The sequence below is a fragment of the Lissotriton vulgaris genome, chromosome 11 (genome assembly GCF_964263255.1).
Source record: "Lissotriton vulgaris chromosome 11, aLisVul1.2, whole genome shotgun sequence".
NCBI classification, from domain to species: Eukaryota; Metazoa; Chordata; class Amphibia; order Caudata; family Salamandridae; genus Lissotriton; species Lissotriton vulgaris.
Genome location: NC_141699.1, coordinates 785,464,706 through 785,483,309, shown reverse-complemented (window position 1 = coordinate 785,483,309; position 18,604 = coordinate 785,464,706). Strand labels below are relative to the sequence as shown.

Here is an 18,604-nt window from a genome sequence, read left to right as displayed (position 1 = left end):
AGTGTGCAGGCTGTGGCATCCCAGGCTGGTAGAGCCAAGGGTGGACTAGCGACCTTGATATCCACCGCACTGACCGAGTTTAGTGTTAGCGATTATGTAGTACTAGGAGACCACGCTTCTGTTCTGCGCATGGTCCATAGCAGATGTAGAGATCTAATAGTAGTGAACTTCTACAATAATATTGCGGGGCACAAACGGGGAATGATCATTTCTGATATAGAGCAGGCCATTGACGTGACCTTATCAAGTACATCCAAACCAGCCGCAATCCTATGGGTAGGAGACTTCAACATCAAAACATGTAACCTCGCACTCAAGGGGGCATGTGGCCACAGGGAGGAGTACTCAGGAAGGGAAACAAGTGTATATAACCACTTCCCACACAATAATTATGGCGGTGCTTTAAATAACCTACTTGCCAAATATGACCTGGACCTCCTAGGATGTAACAAGAACATAAACAATGCCAGGTGTCCGACATTTCATGGGAGAAACAGCCAATCATTCATTGATCACATTATGATATCTTGCTCCGTAGTTTACATCAATGTCTGGGTAATTGAACAAACTGTTAGTGACCATAATAGTGTAACCGTTGAATTATTGGGCTGGGGAACCAAAAGGAATACCTATGGCCAACCAATCCAGGACATTGTGGCAGAAAGACCTAATGGGATGAGGGTGAAATGGATAAAAGTTGACCCCACTCAATTTGTAGCCAATGTGATCACAAATTGTTGCAGAGAGGTTGAGTACTGCTTGTCCTCTAATCCATGCCCACAAACTTTGTTATCCAACTTCCAAAACATAACAAAAATGATTGAGAAATCCTTGACACACAAAGCTCGGAAATTAAGGAAGGTCAAGGCGGTGTGGTTTGATGACCATTGTGCCCAGTCACTAAAAAGGCTGAAAACTTCACTTGATGCTACACCAAGAGACGCTAGCAAGATCAGGGAAGAGCGTCATAACTACAAAACTGCACTCTCCACCAGGAAGAAGGAATTGCAGGACGAGGCATGGGCAAAACTAGATTTGGCTGCAGATACCAAAGATCACAAACTTTTTTGGGACACTGTAAATAGTCCGTTCATGAAGAACGATAACATTCCTGAATTAACTTCGCATGTCAGTTGCCGGGCTTGGATAGCACACTTTACAGGGATTTTTAACTCTGATTTTACTTTTGGTTTTACTTCTGATTTTAATTCTAATGTTTTAACTGACACATCAAACTGTTTTAAATGGGAGAAAATATTGTTTTCCGTGACATTAAGCGAGGTGATTGAGGCAATCGAGAAGAGTAAGGGGGGGAAAGCCCCGGGACCGGATGGGGTCCCTGTGGACTTTTACAAATTTGAGATTACCCTATGGGCCCCCATCTTGACCCGTTACTTTAATGCTGCAATTGAAGATAAGTTACCGATTTCATGGGGACAATCAATTATAGTGCCACTTTTTAAAAAGGGCTCCAGGGCAGAAGCACGAAATTACCGCCCAATTTCACTCTTGGACTCGTCGTTAAAGATTCTGAGTCGCGTACTCTTGACGAGACTAGAGTCCTGGGTAGAAGACAATAACATCCTTTCACCTATCCAGTACGGGTTCCGAAGGGGTCTAGGAACTATGGAGCAGTGCGTGAACCTGGAACTTATTATCGGCAAGTACACGAAAGCCAAGGAAGGGAATTTGTTTATGTGCTTCGCTGATTTAAGTTCCGCATTTGACCTGGTGGAACATGCACTGCTCTGGCCAACACTACTTGCCATGGGCGCACCACCCGAAATCATCCACCTTCTGGCTAGAATGTACAGTAGTCTCTCAAGTAAGGTTAGATTCGGAACAGATGGTGAATGTACTCCCTTTTTTAAAATTGGCAGAGGGATCCGACAAGGGTGCGTGCTAGCCCCTCTTTTATTCTCCCTTTTTATCAATCATGTTGACCAATTTTTACGAGAATCTAATGCCGATGCCCCTATCATTAATGGAAAGCAAATACCCATCCTTTTATACGCGGACGACGCGGTCCTGATTTCCAGGACCGCGAACGGGCTGCAAAAGTTAATCGAGAAGTTCCATATTTTTATTCAGGGCAGAAAGCTTAAAATTAACAAGGGTAAGACAATGACTATGACCTGTGGAAAGAAAATGAAGAAAAACAAGACATTTTTTTTAGATGGGGATAAACTCGAAGCTGTACAATATTTCTGTTATTTAGGCATTACCTTTTCAGGAGATGGGAGATGGGTAAATGAACAATCTTGTGTTGACCTGAAAATGATCAGAAATGTAAATTGCATTTTCAGATTTGCTTCAAAACTGGGGGGCCGTAGAATCCGAGAGATGATCTCCATCTATAATTCAAGGTGTATGTCCTCTGCCCTGTATGGAGCTGGGATATGGGGATATAATCCCCAGATTGCCCTGTCCATCCAGCGGGAGGAAAACAAGTACCTAAAACGACTACTATGCATCCCCGTTTCTGCTTCAACTGAGATTACTCACAGAGAGTTAGGCCTAAATTACGTTACAGATTTGATTGCATTGCGTCCCCTGTCCCTATGGCGATCCATATGGGCTAAGGAAGAAACCAGGTTTACCCAGGAAGTAATTATGGATTGTATTAAACTTGATCGTCACTCGAAAATCCCCTGGCTAAAACACATTCAATTTTGGTATAAGACCCTCTTTGGTCAGGACATTTTTAAAGATATATTAACAGAATCAGTTTTAACAAAGCGTGACCTCAAATCCACTTACCTGGACCATGTAAAAGGGACCAGAATGAAGGAGTATGCAATGCAAAGTACGTTTAAATTATACATGGAATATAATTTTAGCACAGGTCTCTCCCCTTATCTCACATTTGTCAGTCTTAATTCCCATCGCTTTGTTCTAGCTCGCCTGAGGCTGGGAATAGTTCACCATTTAGTGGCTTTCCCCACAGTAAAAAAACCTGGGATATGTCTGTGTCCATGCGATGGGAAATCCAAACAGAGCACCTGCCACTTTTTACTTTTTGTAACTTTTATACTGGTTTTAGAAAGTTTTATTTGAAGCAATTATTCTTAAATTATAACATGTGCAATGCAAGAGCCGCAATGCAATTGATGTTTGACTTGGCTTCCCCGGATGTGTGTTATCGTGTGGCCACTTATATCTTAAAATGTATGTGGCAAAGGAAATCAATCATAATATTACTTCTTTCCCCCCCGAATACTCCCCTGGCTGCTACACTTTATGTCACAAATGTGTCCTATTCTGCCTATGATTCATTTTTCGAGTTACATTGTTTATATATGTATTTATTTGCAATGCACTTTATACTGCACATTTGCACCTGCCGAAAGTACTTTATGGTAATGATTGTCTCCCGGTATTTCGCACTTTGCACTGGCGTTCTGCACATACCTTTATCGTAAACAAATTGCTGCTAAAATGTTTAAAGTGATCAAACAGCCGTCGCACTTTATTCTTAATCCTGCATATTTGCACATGTCAATAGCACTTTATGTATGTGATAAGTCTCTAGAATTTTGCACTTTACATTAGCGTCTTTTGCACTAACTCCTTCTTTAATAACTGCTGCTAAAACGTATATAGTGACCAATTTAACTTTGTACTCAAGTGAGACACACCTTGTATTACAATTGAACTAATACGAAACTAGTGTATGGATATCGATGTAATTTTAACTGTTTCATTATCTATAACTTACATAAATGTGAATTTGAAACTGTATTTATGTATGTTGCTACATGGTTGTACTTGTACAAACCGAATAAAGCATTTTGAAACTGAAACTGACTAAGAAGCCCTGTACGGTGCACTAAAAAAATATATTTCTTTACTCCCTTGCCTTGGACTATTTTAATGATATGATCAAACATGTTATACATAACCACAACCATACCATTTTTAAAATTCTTAAATACTGATAATATTTGTATATAGGTATGGAATCTCTATAGAAAAGAAATTGAGATGGGCAGCTGTGAATGATGGGATGTTTGTCCTTGCTTCGCTCTTATTGTCTATCACATGTCACTCAGAAGCCTTTGTTGAAAACCATCTTGGCTATTCGCAGTTATTCCTCTGTAATTCCATGTGTTATTCCCATGTTTTTATGATGTTACCACTGGCTTGTATTTATAACTGTCTGTTATTGGATAAGAAGAAGAAAATAGCTGGATTATAGATTTTGGGGGTTGATAAATGAAGTGAATATTGACCCCTCCCCCCAAAGTATAACTTTGTTTTGTTTTATTTCTTGGTTGAGTGTAGACAGTGCATCAACTTCAATTTTTTTTAACTATAATAACCTATAATAAACTGTTTTTGATACAATGAATGTGTTGATGTATCTGTGAGATATTCATGTAGGGTTCAGAGTGGTACATAATTCTTCGGACCTCTTGTAGGCCGACCATAAAAATCACTGGGCAGGTCTTTCTTCCTGTTTTGAGTGTAGACAGTGGTCAGACAGTTGAAGGCTGTAGTTATTCGTCAATGGACAACGAATGGACCATGTGATACGTAAAAATAAATTAGCTGTCCAAGATGTACTTTCCTTGGAAAAATCTGTTGACCTGTTGTGAACAGAATAAGTCAAATTCTTATTTCTTTGTACTTCCTGTGCATATTGAAATACAAACTATTAAAAAACACAAGCATTGGCAAAGTCAGTAATTCTGGTTTTGGTTGCAAGCCTTTCAGCTTTGCCATGCCTGCCCTATTTTGTCACGGTATTGTCAAAATCTTATTGAGGAGAGAGCTGACAGGCCCTTGTCACTCTAAATAAAACATTGGCTTAAAGCAAAAGTAGATTTTTGGTCTCAAAAAGGACACCTGGCCATAGTAGTCCCTGTCTCTGTGTGGACGTGCTCACAGTGAAGTCAGCCCATGGTTAAATGGGCTGACCCACTGCCCAAGCTATATGCTCTACTGGGTGGAAGAAAAATGTGAATGGCACAATATCAGACTGATGGATGAAGAGGACCAGCTGAAAGCCCTATAAGCAGTGGTTAATTTGTAAAAAATATAAGTGCTAAGGCCAGGGCCGGACTGGGAACCACAACAGGCCCTGGCAAAGTGCTCGGCCGGCCCCCCTCCCCACTCGGAGGGGTTAGAGGTGCTGCCGAGCTCTTTGCCGGGCGGTTTTCGGCCGATTTTGGTACAGGGCCGATTTTGCAGCTATGCTGCAAAAACGGCTCTGTAACAAAAACGGCCCCCAGGGGCCCAGAACTGGCCCCCACCCGTGTGGCGCACCGGGGGATTGCCCGGTGCCCGCTATGGCCAGTCCGGCCCTGGCTGAGGCTCTTGTCAGGAGGTAGCTTGCACCAGCCCATAACTCCTGTTAGCGCCGCCTAAAACAGAACCAACTACTAGCCATGAAAGCGGGGAGAGGATGTGGTGTAATGGCCAGAGCTGCCAACTTCAGAGCTGGCTTGGTTCAACATACTGTGATTCTGGTCAAATCACTTAATCTTCCCATAAAAAAAGTTGTCCTTAACTGGTGCTCATGAAAAGAGCCAGTGTTGATGATTAAGTGCTGATGCTGAGCACCGGAAACCATCAGCTCAAATTAAGCACTGCCTGTAAGTAATTAAATTCAAAAGGTTTTGGCTAATGCCAGAACTAATAAACTGGGCCCACGGATTTAGGCTAATGGTGCAGAAGAGGCTTGCATAGATTTTGAAGATGTTTTTTTAATGTGAATGCTATGGAGTGGCAAGACTCCATGGGTCCAAACACGCAAGAAAAATGGGGCGCCCTGCCACCAGTATAATAATTGGGGTACAATGAACCCCTCAAACCCTGTGCCAGGCTGCCGCTGGACCTGCTGCCCCTAAGCACGCAGTCAGCCTAGTACAGCGGTCAAAGACATACTACTCATTACTAATGCCATACCAAATACTTGCCCATGGTATTTAAGGGTTAAAATGAGTTGAAAGGGACAATTGGATCCAGGTCTCACCATGGCATCGGTTTAATGGCACCTTCCACTACTGTTTGCAGTGTGCACTGCACTGGGTCAGTGCTCGCCCATACTCTGCCTGCACTGGAGTCACTCTCTACCTGCGCCTGGAACGTCGTATTACTCACATCTCACCGTTTTTCTGGAAATGCTCTGTCTTCATCTTTGGCAGTGACAGCATCTGTCCACCATAACTTTAATGTAAGGATGATAATAACATTAGATGACAAGATGGTCATTAATCATGTCGTTGACGATGACTGAACAGGATATCTGTTTTGGCTACTACAGCTAATTGGCAACATATGTCGGTTAGAGTATTGTATGATCATATCTGTGACTTGACGTCATTTTGCTTTGTTTTTTCATGTATGTGTGCTACCCAGTCGCGGGAGGTAGTATTTGCTAGAGCTGTGCTCTCTGTTCATGACTTGGCTAGCCTTTTGGCTAGCTTTGCGCTACAGAATTACCTCATACATACATACATACATCATACCTGCTAACTCTGACGGTGCCACCGTGTGTCACACAATTTCGTCTTTCTTCACACAGTCACCCGGTGAGGAGCTGAAATCACACAGTGGCAGGGAAAACAAGCTGAAAACCACTGTCAAGGGTGACTTTTCAGCTCGTATTCGGAGGTAGTAACCAGTCGATGTCCATTAAAAGGTGTGGAAACACCCCCAGGACATCCACGACAGCCTCATTGGCCCTTTGTTTTTGGGTGGGGTGTGGGCTAAGTGAGGGGCAGAGTACCTCTTAGATGTCTCTCAGCATCAGGCACTGCCCCTTCAAGGCCCTGCTCCCTTCTCAGACAGTCAAGTTATTTTGTTGGCAGGTATGATACATATATACATACATACATACATACATATTTACGTACTTGGAAATTTGTGGATTTTTTTATTTATTATACTTTTTATGTGTAATAAGATTTCACAGTCATCAGTGGAGGAAACACCAGCAAACAAGCTGCGCCACAAAGTGTTAGACAGGTGATGGACAAAAGAGGTATGGGTGTTCAAGTCCTTGTTATTAATTTACACAAAGATATTAAGCAACAATGCACAGCGAGTGTTTAGAAAGCGAACAAGTGGTGCATTAGTTAGTGAAGTCAGCGTGGGTGAATATAGTTGAAAAGTGATATGATATTAAAAAATAAATTAACCTTTAACGAATAACGCAAAATATGATTTTTTTAAAAGAATAATTGAATGTAATCGATTTGAAACCTGATAGGTATCAAATGATATAATAAACATTTGAGTTCAATGTTCAGGAAGAAAATATTTAGGACAAATTCTGTAGTCTGTATTGAGTAACTAAGTGATAGAAACTTTCGTCTCCTGGATATGTTATGTACTTTTTGTGTAATACACCATCAGCCGTGTTCTCTTAGTATTGTCGAGTGTTTTGGCATGCTGACTAGTGTCAGTTTTTTTGTGGTTCATCCCAATGAAGGGGATTACTTAGGGGGTGGACTTACAACTTTCCCACAAACCTCTGTGAATGTGATCAGTGTGTCTTGAATTCTGTTATTGTGTTCATTAGTTCTCCTTGTCCCTCTGTGGGAGTCTTGAATCTCCTTTCTCTTGCTATTGGTTACGCCCTTTACTTGAGCTGGGGTGTTCCCAGAACTCTGAAAAGACAATGAGGACAGGGCCTTCCTCTTTCCTCTCTCTAATTAATACATGAACTTGCTGAACTGAATAAAGAGCTTGGGGCTTCTGCTTACATATTTCTTCGTTTCCTTGGGGCTATTTGGCCGGCAGGGGTATCAGGGTTCAAGAGAGAAGTACTCCCTGGGATCCAGATGGACACAGGCTGCCCTGTTTTGATTCCAGGTTTGTGCGAGCATCCTAGGCTGCCTGGTAATCTGCTCAAGTGAGATGCCCCGGGTCGGCGAGGTCAATAGTCTAACATCAGTTACTAGTCAGGTAGTGTTGTTGAGGATGTACTGTAGAAAACACTTATTCACTCCAGCAGGTCAGGGCACATAGAAGGCACCAGCAGCATTAGCTAATCTCAAGGGTTATTTCCCTCCTTCTAACTTCTCCCTAGCAGTTGCGGCTAGCTTCAATAAAAAAAATGGTGAGGCACCAAGACCCTACTCATCGTAAATGCGGAGCTGAAGCACAACCGCTGCAGCACTTCTCTTTTCCACGAGCAGGAAAAGGAAAGACTTAATTCCTGCGTGTGGAACGGAAAGCCAATCAATGCTGGTGCTGCTTTCATTCTGTGAAAGCAGCTCCAGGATTGGCGAGAGCAGGCTAACCCAGCGCTCATTTTCAGGCTAGGAGCCTGTGCGAGCAATCCCCAGGCTGTTTCACAGCCTTATTATTGCTGGGTCTACAATGCGCATGTCAGGCTGACTGTCGCAAAACGGCCGACCAATCCGACATGCGCACTGTAGACCAGTGCTGACATTCTGCATTTGCAGGATTCAGCCCTGCCCTCACACTGTAGACAGTGCGAGTCGGTGAGGTGGCAAATAAATGGCTTTGAAATGCCATTTTATTTATTTGTGTTTGCCTGCTGCGCTCCAAGCAGGCAGGGCAACGCTCCTCCATTCCTGAGGCGGAGCCACCCCTGCTCCTTAGACTCAACGTACATTGTGTCAGAGTATCTGCTCACGGGAGAGATCACCAGGGTCGGACTGGGAACCACAACCGGCCCTGGCAAAGTGCTCGGCGAACACTGTTTTCGGCCGATTTTGTTACAGGGCCGATTTTGCAGCTATGCTGCAAAAACTGCAATGTAACAAAAAAAACGGCCCCCAGGGGCCCAAAACCGTCCCCCACCCGTGCGGCGCACCGGGGGATTGCCCGGTGCCCGCTATGACCAGTCCGGGCCTGGAGATCACTAAGGAAGTGAGTTGAAATGGCCTGTATCATTTTCAAGAGAACCCTGGAGATTTAAGAGCAGAGCCAACCGAGAGACAATGTGACTAAGAGGAGCTGCTTTTCAAAGAGCGCGGTGTGGGGAGAGGCAAGGAAGTAGATTGAACTGGGCCATGGAAAATATCTATTCATTACACGCAGGCAGGGATCCGAGAAGTGCCATTATACCTCTTAGAGGGTTGGGTGTAGATGAAGACAGTGATGGTCCTAAGAAGAAGACAACAAACTATCAGTTTGGTTGGAGCACATCAAGGAGAATGTTAGATATTTGATGTCTATGGAGAATATTGGATAGAATGTCTGCACTCTATACAGCTCTGTATGCACTCAGAGAAATATTAAAAGTTTCCTGGATATCACTCTTTCATAATGTACAACTGTTCCACTTCATGTGCACAACTCCTTCAGACACATAGTAAGTACTGCATAATATATGCTACAGGCCCAATCACCATGCCTTAGTTTATGTTGCAGAAGCCAAAAGTGTGACTTGTGCCCATGCTGTAAAGCAGCTCCAGATCTCTGCACCTGCCACAAAACCAAATCATGCTCTGAACACATGCTGCCGAAACAACCCTGTGACCAGTGGCAGAAAGAGATCAAGTAAATAAAGGAAAGACCAACAATACATGCGATGAACACCCAGAGTGCACAAGTTACCAACAGCATATGGAAGTTATACCCAGAGGACATTGGAGAAAATGTAAAGATGCAAGGAGATAAAACCCACTATGGCTGGAGAATAAACTAAACTACATGGGGAAAGACCGAGAATGCACAGAAACAATATGCATAATCAGAGGCGCAACTAGAGCCAAATTTCGGGAGGGGCAAAGAAAAAATTTCGGGGGGGGCTGAATCTTTGAGCAACATGCAGAGTGGAGCTGCAGGGGCTCTTAAAAGGCGTGAAATAACAGCAAGGCCTCATTAACATGCAAAGACCTGTGAAGTGCTCGGGTACGGCTGTGTGTGTGCCTGGGAAGCTGTCTCATCCTGGGCTGCCACACACGACGGGGGGGGTGCCGTTCAGTCCAATGGGTGCTGCGCGCCTGTCCATAATGCACATGAGAAAGACTAATAGTGTATGAGAGAAAGTGCGAGAGGGCACAAACGACAGTGCCTCTACTATAACAAAGGAGCGTTGCCTCATCTGCCAGCAGCGTAAAACTAAAATACAAATAAAACGATAATAAACATAGGTTTATTATCATTTTATTTTGTTTCTTGGCCAAATCTTGGAGGCGGGACCAGGGGGATGAGAGGCACTGATGGGAAATGGTATGCACTGCATCAGTGCGCATGACGGTTTTGCTGGCCGTCTCAGACGGGCCAAACCGACATGCGCACTGAAGCTGTCTCCAACCCAAGCTGCATTCCCAGGTTGGAGACAGCAAGCACAGGCTCCCAGTCTTCCTGGGAGTGCAAATCAGGAGCACTTAGGCAAATCTCTCATGCATCTGAGCAGCTTCAGGATTGGCCGCAGGGGAATCTGGGAACCTGTGCCTGCAGTGGAGCCACTAGAGGAGCAGAAGACTGGTGATGCGGGGGGCTGCAGACGGCAGGTAAGTTCTTTTTTCCCCCTTTTTTCATTAGTGTAATTGTCTCCTCAATCCCACCCCACCCCACCCCCACCCTGCCACTCTCCTCTGACACTATGCCTGCTTCAGGAGGGCACATGAGCGGGACTCACATTTGTGTTCTCCCAGTCTCCCTACGGCATTACACATTTCCATGCCATTGGTATGTTCTGTATTCAATAGGAGTTTCACAGGCTGTATAAGCAAATGTGCTGTGATTATTATCACCTCTATTTATCAGCAGGCTGTCATTAGCATGCATCTCCCACATTTTGCAAATAGAAGCAGATGGTCATTAGATGAAAACATAAGAACCAGGACGCAACAGTAAAACCGTCTTTTTAATGAAGGGCAGTAGACCACCAGAATGTAGACAGTGTAGACATATACAAGTTCACACCCTACTCAGCTGTGATTTCTAACTGTGCCTTGTAATGAGTTGATAATCACTCAATACTGTGTCCAGCCCTGTAATTCATTCAAAGGTAGGGCACATTTTGCTAACAAGTTTGAAATGAATCGCCTGGTATAGTCCTCTGTGTAAACTAGATAATGTGACAGATAGGATATTTTCCGTTCCACTCAAAAACCCACCAGGCTCTCATTATAAGTAGGGCTCCCGGTTTTATGGTATTTATTTTTTTGCCATTTGCGGCTGTATTTATCCATATTTATTTTTTGGGCATTTTATCTGTATTTATCCACATTTAATTTTGCGACAAGCAAAAGACGACGCAACAGCTAGTATTTTTCCACATTTATTTAAATTGACACAGGAAGGAGGCTGTAGGACATAAATACCAGTTGTGACAGAGTGAGCCCCATGCTAAACGTTAGCTCTAACGTGGCTTTAAGTCAGCCCAATTGTTTTTACTGGAAGCAGAGTGGACTAACTCATAGCTGCCAAGGTTTCATTGACACGTGTGACATTTTCATAAGTTCTGTGAAATTATAAAACATTTTTACGACTATGAGTGGCATTGTTACGAGCAAAATCAAGCAGGCACACTTACTAATCCAACTCAACAAAGGTGTTGAGTTAAACCGTCCTCAGAAGGATAAAATGAACAGCCAGCCCTGCTGAAATCTCAACTTAAACCTGATCTACAGTCAATGTTGTGAAATTTGTAGCACCCAGAAGAATAGTGCCATAGGGCAGCCTTTGAGATTTCATATTGTGGGAGCTGCAGACGTCAGCCCAAGGCCATGTGCCATGAGGGCATTTGGTGTACGCTGTACTCATCTGTCCGCACTCTCCTGAAGAGCTGTCGCATTTGTAGTCTCACTGCCTCAGGTATGCAACGAGTCCCCCTGCACACCCCACTTCCAAAATACATATCTTCCGGTCGGATTAAATACTCCCAAAACACGAACATGCCTGAGTACGGACTCAAATGGTTGGCGATAACTTAAATTCCAATTTTGGAAAAGGTGATGGACAGAGTTTCTGAATGATGCAGAATACTCCTACCCAGTCAAGAGATCAGGGCTTGATCCATCACCGTTTTTTAGCTCACTGCACCATCCCAGCTCAGAACCTGGCTACATGCAAATTAGTCTGTTCCTGCCCCAGTGCATGATGGGAACCCCCAGGGTCGAAACGTCGAAGCATTTTCTCTATTGTGGAATCAACTTTATAAAATCTACTAGGAACCAAGAATTGATTGATATGCCTAGTGGATTATTGCTCTTATAGTTGATGCTACTAATAATTTCGTGACTTGACAATTTTGTATGTTGTTTTAAATGTATATGAGTCCTACTCAAAATGTATGCAGTATATATGTTTTGTGTTTGTCTGGACAGCTATAATCAATGTTTTAATACAATTCAGAGAAGATAAAAGTATATGACTAAAACTTTACTCTAATCTTCATTGTGGTCAGTGTGGTCAGTGTGTTCTGTTTCATATTGGTATAGGTACCGCTATCGTTGTACCCATATAGGGACGGATGTTGTGAGTAACAAACCAGGAAATACTATATTACTGTGTATTTCAGTCCGACAGAACCATTATTATTGTTCTATTACCCACCCAGGTTCTGAGGGTTACAGGGTCACCCCATTACATGTAATGGTCCAGATGAGGTAGGGCAACCGAGAGATAGAGGACAAAAATATCCTGAACAAAAATATCCTCTGACTGTTGGCAGATGTCCCACATCTCGTGATTCCTCAATGGACCCAATAGTCCATTTGAAAACAGCCTGATAGGCAAATGTGGAAATGAATGTAAGAAGGACTGATACATAAACAATAATTGGCTGGACTCACTAAAAGAAAGACGATAAGCTCTATCTCCAAGTAAATCCACCATTTCAACGTGTAAATTTAGTCCACTTGCAATTCTCCACCCCCAAAACCATGGGTGGAGCCAAATCTACGATGTTAAAGTTGTTTCTAGTAGCTTTTCACGCATATGGGAAGATTCCGTTCACCTTGGTGGATATTTCTGCCACTGTGGTGGAGTTCTCTGCCACCATGATGGAGATCTCCTTATGAGAAGTAACATGGATAATGATTATAATGTATTCATTTAAACAAATATGTTTATTTTACTGTCAAATAGAAATGTAAAATAAATGTACTTAATTTATGTTGTAAATATTAATTTCTAAACAAAAGAAAAGATAAACACCCTGTCACAAATTAACTGGATTCATATTTATGTATTTTTTATTTAGTAAATGCAATGAAAATCTGTGTTCAAGTAATGTAAATTACATTTCACTTTGTAACATCTTAATAATCTTAATATATTTTTAAAACAATTACTTATTAATAAATTTTAATTAGTTACCCATTAATTTTTACACTAATAATAGATTTAATAATTCATTTTGATTTATTTTAAAGAATTACTCTATTTCACTCTTTCTCTCATTTCATCTATCTCTCCAAATATATATGGTAAGGTAGTTATAGTTAGGACCATGTTTCCATAGGAAATATATTTTTTTGTTGCTGATAACTCTGGCCTCGTTTGACAAATATCCACAAAATCGTCCACAAAAGTGTAACTTTTTGACTAGCTCACACTTGGAAAGTTTCAGGGTGATCTATCAAGCGAGGGGCTGAGAAAAAGGGGGGGGGGTCCCTAATTGAGTTCTCTTCATTTGTTTTTATATAGGCACTATAGACACGCTATAGCCCAGACCGCTGAGCACATTTTCACCAGATTTGACAGAAACTAGATCTTGGTCCAGAAAGAGTGTTTTTTGTATTTTGGTGTGAATCTGTTCAGTGGTTTTGGAGAAATGAAGTTAAAAACAAATTGTATACATGACAGCAAGGAGGATACGCAAAGCCGACAGATCTCAAACTGAGATCTGATTGGCTGCCACTTACTACCTCAGCCAGGAAGTGGTGGCAGCCATCTTAGGACTCGGGACTCCCAAGACCTAAACAAGCATTGGGAAAACAAATGGGTCTCAGCAATTCGAGAGCTATTGACTTTGTCAATGTCAAAGTGTTTCAGCATTGCATGGCCAGTTGGTAAGTGTTCTGCAGGCAGCAGGAGCACCCAAGCACCCACAGCTGATGCACATTTTTCCTTTGTGTAACCACAGGCATAAACACCGGCATTGATGCCACCCCATGAGGCAATCACAGCCTGCATGCCAGGGCTTTGGATACATGGTATTTCGCCAAGCATGGTGTATGTTGAAGGATGAGTCCAGCCCCTAAGCTGAAATTCCTTTACAAAAAAGCCCAACCAAAAAAAACTATGTTGAGTGGTTAAAAAACTAAAGATTGAAACAGGACAAGAAAATATATTTATTCACTCACTAAATAATGAAAATATAGAATTTTTATGTTGAGCATATTCTAACATTTATAAATAATGCCCATGGCTCTTTAAGGCTTAGTCAAAGACCCTCCAAGCTCCTACACTACGCTTCACCAAACCCTCCTTCCCCCTCCTCGTTGCTCCAAAGGCGTCTCCTAACTCCTGGCAAGATGACTTACATTTTAAAAAGACACTCTGGATGCAGATCCTAGAGTATGTGCGTGAGCTACCCTTTCTTTCACAGTGCACTTCTGCAGGCAGCATGGCATTGGAGGAGCAGAGTGCGGCAAGACTGTCTGCAGGCAAGGCATAGCTAGCAATGTTGCAGGTGTCAAGATGAGACTGAGGGTGTGTAAGACAGGATGACTGTGCTGGAAAAGAAAGCCAGCAACCTGCAGGCCTTTTTTAAAAGCCTCTGCCATGCCACAAGCAGGTGATGTTAAAGAGGCAGATGAGGGTGGGGCAGTGCAGGTGAACAAGCAAGATACCGATTGTCTACGCTTGCCCCGGCAAATGCGGCCACGAGGAATCACAACAGGCAGAAATGGTGGTGAATCTGTGACTGCTGTTGTTTTCCAGGGAGGCTACATGGAAAGGCCTGGACAACCACAAGTGGCCCTTGGGCCGTACTTTGAGTACCACCATTTTAGAACAAGCAGCAAAACGGGAGAGGTTGAGGCACTGAACAGTGACGTCTTACATTTGATCTCGGTCTTTGAATGCTTAGCAATTGTGATGAGATAAGAACATGATTTACATCCCTGTTTACGATATCACTCAAGCAAGTGAAAACATGAGAGCCTAAAGAGAGCTCTGAAAGAGATTTGACAGGGGTGCGTTTTAGCTGTGCTTTTTTTATCTTGGACATTAATGTTCTTAGTATGGAGCTTAGTAAGTGCACCCCAGATGTACCCATGGTGAATGACGTCCCCCCTCCCGGCATTACGTTATGCAAATGGCGCAGTGTTAGTTGCTCGCACCCCCAAAGCCTTGAGTCATTTAGTGCATTATTTTGATAATTTTATGGCCAAGTTGGATCTAATAACTGCTGTGGGCACCAATGTGTTATTAAGCACTAGCATTTTCTCCTACTTGTGGGATACTTTTAGTTCATCTGGGTCATGATCCCCTCATATTACACAAAATAGGATTAAGTTGTCAGGGGCTGTTGGTTCTCTGCTCAGTCTTCCATCACCTAAAGGAGGTAGGGCTCACTTATATATATACTCAGCTCAATGTGTACCTATAGCAACCTATGGGGCAAGAATTTGGGGCTTGGGTGACCTGATTAATCTCCAAAGGGTGGAACATCGTTATTTCCAGAGAGTACTGTAACCCCCTGTATCAACCTCTAGCTTTATTTGTCACAATGAGCTAGGTTTAGAATTTCTGAGTGATTATATCCTCAGCCGTCCGTGTTTTTGGGGGCTTATCAATCTGGAGTTCAGAAGAAGCGTAACTAAAATGAGAGATCGATTTAGATTGCTCGCCATGCGACAAGTGTCTTATCTTTCCCTGTATAGCGTATGTTAAAAAATCCTTGGAAGCAATTGGTTTGACTGATATTATTTTAGATAGAACACCGCGGACAGCCACTGGCAGAAAGCAAGTGCAAGCTCTATTCCTAGAACAAGCTAAAGAAGAGAGGTTGCGGGTTGAAGTTCGAAAACCAAGTGTTCTTGTTGTTATAGCTTAAACCGAGGGACATTTCTGCTAACTATCTGAGGAGTATTAGCAATAGCTGGAATTTTTATTTTTACTGTTCAGTTTTTGGGCTGGTACAGTGAAATAATCCCTTTGTTTTCCGATTGGACATCAGCCCAAACTTGATTCCATACTATGTCCATGTAGTTTTCTGCACAAACAAACCAGGATACATTTCTCTTTTTTTGTAAATATTATAAAACGTACACCCAAAACATTTCTTGTACCTTTATTGAGGCTTAGGAATCTACGTTTCTGTTTATAAGCGCTGCCAGATGATGAAACGTGTGGTTATGTGACCTTATTTCTTCAAGCTGCAATCCGCTCTAGGAGGTCGATGCTATCAGATTAATTTAATTGTTGCTCCAGCAGATGGATGAGCCAGTACCTGGCCTTTATTTTATTCAGATTGTTGTTTAATCAATTTATTTTTTATCTGACGAATTTATGTATTTTATTTGTGTGTTTCTGACTTACATTATGCTATATGTATTCTATTGCTATTTTGGCACATATTTTGTATGCTTTTATGGCTGTTCGCTGCTGAATAAAAATGATTCTGATTCAAAGATAAAAGAAGTTCCTAAAATGGTTATTACGGGGGAGCAGTGGATGGATAGTAGTAAATGGTCCATGCTCTCAAAGAGGGCTAAACACAGGAAGAGCATGATGCATGCATGCCATGGACACATGGGGAGACAAAAATAGAAGAGTGACTGTCAAGCCAGCAAATGAGAAGCCTATGGGCGAGCTGAAACCAACAAAGTATACACAACATGTCTCTCTCGAGACAGCACATGAGCTGTCTGAAGCCGAGACTTTAAAAAATAAATAAGAGGTCAGTGTAGGGATACGCTGACAACCTAGGCCTGGTGGCAGGGTCCCAGAAGGACCTCACCTGTGGGCAAAAACTTTTTTTACATTTTGCTGTGAATTTGCACAGGATCAGCAAAGCCACATGAAAATAAAAAGTAGCCCAGGCTTATTTTTTTAAAGTCCCCGGGGTGGCCTTTTAGGGGAGAGGGGCATGTGCCTACCTCCCCTAGCAGTTTTTGGCCACGGGGACCCCATCCCCCAGGGCTCGAAGAATTTTGTATGTGGTGGTTGGCACATGGCCTCCCTTCCCAGGCACTTTTTGGCCTAACGTGCCCCTTCCCCCGGACGCCAATTATTTTTAAGGTGGAGCGGGGCATGCCGACCCCCTTCCTGAGCTGTTTTCAGACATGGGAAGTTCAACCCTGTGGCTCAACTTAATAAATTAGGAGAGCGGTGCTTGTGGCCCCCTTTCTGACCCCTACCAGGACCCACTGTATTTTTTAAGCGGAGCCATGCAGCTCTTGCCTTCCTGAGCCTCTAAAAGGCCCATGGGACCCCATCCACCAGGACTGTCAATACACATTAAAGGAGGTGGGCTGTGCGACCCACTCCCGGAGCCTTTAATGGGCTTGGGGAACCCATCCCCTGAAGCCAGCTCACTTGCTGTGTCCAGGGGGCCCACACCTAGGACAGAGTAGTTTCCCTGCCCACTACCCCAGGAAAACTTGTGATTGTCCCAGCCTGACGGGAGCAATTTAAAAACTCCTGCCAAATGGGAGAAATACAAAGCCTGCTCCCAGCGGGATGTAGTTTTAAGAATATTCCCACCAACTGGGAGCAGACTTGAGATCTGTTTCTCTACCCGCAATCATACTGGCACGGAAAAAAATTAACAGATTGCTCTCACCTGGAGGGAACAGCATAAGAAGCTGCGCCCTTGGGGTGGGAGCAATGTCAGCTTCCGTAGCATGCAGGGAGCCAGCGGGCAGTAGGGAACCCCAACATTGTGCATGATTAGTGCTCTGGCTGGGCAACAGGACACCCATCTTAAAATAATGCGGGCTCTAGGGCGGGGGTCCCCTGAGCCATAATAGATTCAAGGAGGGCAGCTGCACGCTCCCTGCTTAAACGTGTTCCAGCACAGGGGTATGGGGGTCCCCAGGGCATGATCAGGGAGAGGGGCCATTTGACCCCTCCCCTTTAGACAAAAACACCCTGGGGGATGGGGTACACAGGGTTTAATAAGGCTTGGTGCCCCCCTTTAAAGAACAGGCCCTGGAGAATGGGGTCCCCGGGGCCTAATAAGGCTGGCGGGTCAAGTGGTCCCCTTCTCTTTTTTATATATTTGGCCCGGGAGATGGGGTACCCGGGGCCCTAGATGGCTTGGGAGAGAGAGCTGCATGCCTCTCCCATGTTTAATTGTGTTTGGCCCTGGGGATGGGGTCCCTGGGGCTCAAATGCCAATCGCACATTAAGTGGTAAAAAGTTCAAACTGTGGTGTTGGCAGACAGCAGGGGATTGGCCGCAGGCCAGGTCCTGTGGCCAAACCCCTACCATACACAGCTGAAGGCCCTGCACAGTGTGGGGTTGGCTGACTGTGGCAATCCTCTAGTCGTACAGGACCAAAGATCTTGTGCAGCTTGGGCTTTACTGCATTTGAGAAGTTAGCTGCTTGTGGGGGTGTTGGCTGCATGTGTTGGGTGGCCGGAGGCCCTGCAGCTAATCCCCCACTGCGCACGGTCAAAGGCCATGTGTGTTGGGAGATTGCATTTAAGTATGGTAATAAAATATTGCTTTGCTTTAAAACAAAAACTAGAAATTGGGTTAAAGTAACATTATG

At 43.6% G+C, this 18,604-nt stretch overlaps 1 protein-coding gene across 1 annotated transcript in view; it reads right to left on the bottom strand.

Moving 5' to 3' along the window:
- Positions 1-18,604, bottom strand: part of SLC35G2 (solute carrier family 35 member G2) — a 238,818-nt gene that overhangs the window by 77,391 nt on the left and 142,823 nt on the right. The window lies entirely within an intron of this gene.